Source organism: Rhea americana, unplaced genomic scaffold, assembly GCF_003343005.1.
Source record: "Rhea americana isolate MKP2758 unplaced genomic scaffold, rheAme1 scaffold_220, whole genome shotgun sequence".
NCBI lineage: Eukaryota > Metazoa > Chordata > Aves > Rheiformes > Rheidae > Rhea > Rhea americana.
In genome coordinates, this window is record NW_028186330.1 from 373,885 (window position 1) to 377,993 (window position 4,109).

At 44.5% G+C, this 4,109-nt stretch overlaps 1 protein-coding gene across 1 annotated transcript in view; it reads left to right on the forward strand.

Annotated features, from left to right (window-relative positions):
- Positions 1-3,530: 3,530 nt before the first annotated feature.
- Positions 3,531-4,109, forward strand: part of GRB10 (growth factor receptor bound protein 10) — a 152,780-nt gene continuing 152,201 nt past the window's right edge. Inside the window, exon 1 of the mRNA XM_085305465.1 lies at positions 3,531-3,549. The gene's annotated coding sequence lies outside the window, so the exon portion shown is untranslated. The remainder of the gene's footprint in view (positions 3,550-4,109) is intronic.

A 4,109-nucleotide genomic window follows, 5' to 3' on the forward strand; every position in this document is an offset into this window, starting at 1 on the left:
GCCGTTTCTGTTTGGATCATCAATGTCTCTTAGAATTCCTTTCTCATTTTTACCAACTTGTGTAACTGTTCCATTTTGTGCAGCCAAGAAAGAGCACACATCTTTCACTGAAGCTCAGACTTCTATCTCAAATTACAGCATGTCCCTGACTATTCAGCCTTTTTTCAAAAGCTGTAAATAGAGATATAACTTACCTAGCAACAAAAAGTAGATCTCCATAATGTAGTCTATGAAAACAGTCAGTTTATTCTGCTATGGTTCTGCCATAGCTCTTATTTTTCTTTTAGGATTTAAAACAACCCTCCCTCTCCCCCCCCCCCAAAAAAAAAACTCCTTTCTGTACTCCGCTAATGTTAAAAAGCCTTTTGATAGCAACTGGGCAGAAAAAGAACTACCTAAACTTCTAAAATTAATGCAGTTGGTAAAGCTTCTGCTGGGTCAGGTAAAAGCAGAGAATTGAGTGAACACTGGAAAAAAATGCAAAGCTTTGCAAATGTCAGTCTTTTGGTGAATTCTGAAATAAAACCTGTGTACTTTTGCTCACATAGAAAATGTGAAATACTGAATAGTGAAATGTGACATAGTGAATGGTTTTATAAAATGTTGAGTCTTACATATCCCTTTCTCCTTTTGGTTTTCATTCTCCACTATAAAATAGGTATAATGAAAAAAAAAAAAGGATGAAGATGAAAAGGAGGGAGAATGTTTTTTCCCTACTTTAGCATTAAAAAGGCTTCTTTTATTTTTTTCTGAGTATTCTTTAAAAACACTCCAAGAATTTGCCTCGACTGTAGTGAAAGCAACAAAAATATTAATTTTGAATTCATTTTGTTCCAGGTTTAGCCTTACTAAAAGTATAATGTGTTAGACTTCCTGTCTAYTTAAGGTGAAAAGCCTTGTCCATGACAAAAGGAACTTATTACCATTTCAAAGGTTGGTCAGCATTTTTGCCTATATACTTAGTAGGTAATAATGACCATGTTGACCCCTTTTTGATCGCTGCAGTCTTTTTATCAGTGTATTCATACTAGCTAAAGATGATGCTCAATGCCCACTTTCATATAATGCTTTCATGAAAGTGTCTTTGAGAATGAAAGCAGTGGCCAGATTCTGATCTCTCTTCTTCAGATCTTACACTAGTGGATTTTYATTTCCTAAACTGGTGTAAAAGAAAGGAAAAATGGGCCTGTTCTCAGAACATATATGAAATCTAAGGCTGTTTAAAGAAAGCATCCCATCTATTGGACATTTTTCATGATTCATTTTAATCAAAACTCTCAAAAATGACCTTTTTCCACATGCAGATAACTGAACTGTAAAGCTTACCGTCCCTTGGATAAGCTTCAAAAAAGGAAAGTCACCCTGCAGAGTTTAAGTCTCAGTGCAAAGCAGCCCAAGCCCACTGCACTTGAACTTTTAGCAGCCACYTATTATTAGGAGCCAAGTCTTAAGTTCAGTGCTAACTGCTAATAGAATGCCAATATTCTGTTTATATTTAGGTTACATTTAGGTTTCAAATTACAGTTTTTTTCTCTTCAAGAAAATGTTGGTTAATCCTGCAGGATGTTTTATATTTGGGCTGTTATTTTCATGATACGGTGTACTGTAGGTGGTTTTTTTTTTTCTTTTTTTCAGATATGTTAGCTAAGGGAAAAGGTAAGTATCATAAATTCATCCTTCACTGCCATTGTAAGGAAGTATTGCTACTTCTATACTTAAGAGTTTTAATGGTGCTATTTTTGATAAACAATTTTGTGACAGTACAGTTTTGTCTTGAACAATACAGCTGTAGTCTAGGAAACTAAACGCATCTTTCTAGTGTTTTTGTCAGAGGAATATTTTCAATGCTTGTGTATCCTTCTTTTCTTTAACCCAGSACAAAATGAAAAATCTTGTACTATTAAGATTTGGGCAGCCTCCTATTTTTGCATGTATTAGAAAAAAAAAAATTAAGCATGGATACATGCTTAACAACAATTCGATCAGACACTTTATCACTGCCAAAAGCATTCGTAGAGGAATCCATCAACTGCTCTGATTTCCATACAAGTCACTTTACCACCTTGAAAATGCAACATTAATGGCACTCAGTGTACATACTGTAATCCTTTAAAATAATGCACATGTCAGACGGATATGTTTTCACGCTTTAATAATTTAAAAGTTAATTTTAGGTACTTACTCAATATGATTAACTGATGGATCGGCAGTCTTACATGGAGAAACAGTGAGCACATTTAAAGAAAGCGCATGCTGGAAGACAGCCAGGTGGCTGCTGGTCTGGTGGCTCAAAAATACCTACCTGAGCTTTACGCTTCCAGCTTCGCTTCAGCCTTGTGTGCACCACATCGCCGTTCTGCGGGTGGGCTCCGCTTTTAATATGAAATATATGCTTAAGTATCTTGTTACATGGGAGCATCTGAACATTTAGGGAAGAAGCAGCGTATTTTGGAAGCCAGGAATTCCTGAAATGCAATTCTGCTGCTGCCTCACTCTATAATGCTGGTTGAGTTATATAACTTCTCTCCTTTCACTTTTTTTTTTTTTTTTTTTTTTTTTTTTTTTTACACCCTGTGCGCGGCTTATTTTGTTAACACTGGGCTGTAAGTTGATAGTCTAGAAGGGAAATGCTACAGATGACAAAGTATAACTGTTTCATTAAGAGGCTGGAGAATGTGCTGGGGCAAATAGCGTGAACCACGATGTGCGCTAGGCACGTGCCGGACACCTCGGTCAGGCCCGAGGCAGCGGGCCCTACGAAAGAAGGGGAGGGGGGCGGAAAAGGTCTTCTGGACACTTCCCTTGCACAAACACGGGACAAACAACGCTGCACGTGCACAGTCTGCCCACGCGCGAGGTTGATCGTGAAGGCACGCGAGGCAGCAATGCCAGACGCGTTGGTCCTCGTCCCCGACAGGAGCGTGCCTATTTATCTCGGAAGTAATCTTGGGCAGCAACCTCTGCGCACCTTCACCTCTTTTCCGGATGGAAAAAGCTGGACAAAAGTCTTCTGGCTGGAGATCAGGAGAAGGCAGCTTGCCTCCTCGGGTGGGACGGCAGCGCCGCGGGAGGGTGCCTGGTGGCGCGGGACGCCGTGGCCTCGCTTCCCGCGCCGCCGGCCCAGCGCCGAGCCGGCGGTGGTGGGCCTCTGGCGGGAACGAGCACGTGGAGTGAGCTCCGGAGGAGCGAGCTGGGAAGGCGCCGGCGGTGCTGACAGGCTGAAGAGGAGAGCTCAAYGCAGAGCCAAGTGGAGATGACAGAGCAAACAGCGGCTGCCGGGACGAGGCCGGGGGCTGCCGGTACGAGGAGGGCAAGCGGCGAGTCTGCAGCAGAGCGGCACGTGCCTCTGAGAGGCGGATGCGACACATCCGAGGAGACGGGAGAGATTATTTAAGGAGCTGAACAGGCAGAGCGAGAGGTGAGAACAAGGGAACGAGATCAGGACTGGGTAGAAAACGCGGGGACAGAGGGAGGACTGATAAAACACATGCCTCGAAATACAGCAAAGAACGAACCCCGGAGAAAGAAAGAAGAACAAGAGCAATGCAGGTATCGCGTTACACTTCCAAAGGCGTTCAGCCAAGAGTTCAGACACGGTGCTTCTGTTATTTACATAAATCGATCTTATGAGGAAAAGCAGTGAGAATTTTCCTGCTTCTCCTTGGATTTAATTTCCTCTCAGAGTGCTGACCGCTTCTTACACGAGGCGCTTCAGTGTCTGGCCTAGGGAATATCGCTCTCCTCTCRGTGCGGCCCAGATTGCCCTGAAGCGCTACGTGCTTTAAAGCAGTAGCTCTCACTGAAGTCTACAACTTCAGCTACCTGCAACTAAGATCGCTCGGAGCGACGGGCGAAGCTCCGGCGAGCCACGGAGCCGGCTCCCAAGGGTGGCCGCGCGCCCGCGCGAGACGCGGCAGTCCGTGGGAGCGGCGCCGGCAGCGTGGGAACCCGCGGCGCGGCGGCGGGCAAGCGCGAACGAGGCGGGTGGATGAGGTCGCGCTGGAAGTCCGCGCGCGAAACGCCCGGCGCTGCGGCGCGCCGCCCGTTGCGTGTTTTTATTTTTTATTTTTAACAAAACACCTTCCCTTCCCCCTCCCCAAACACGGGTC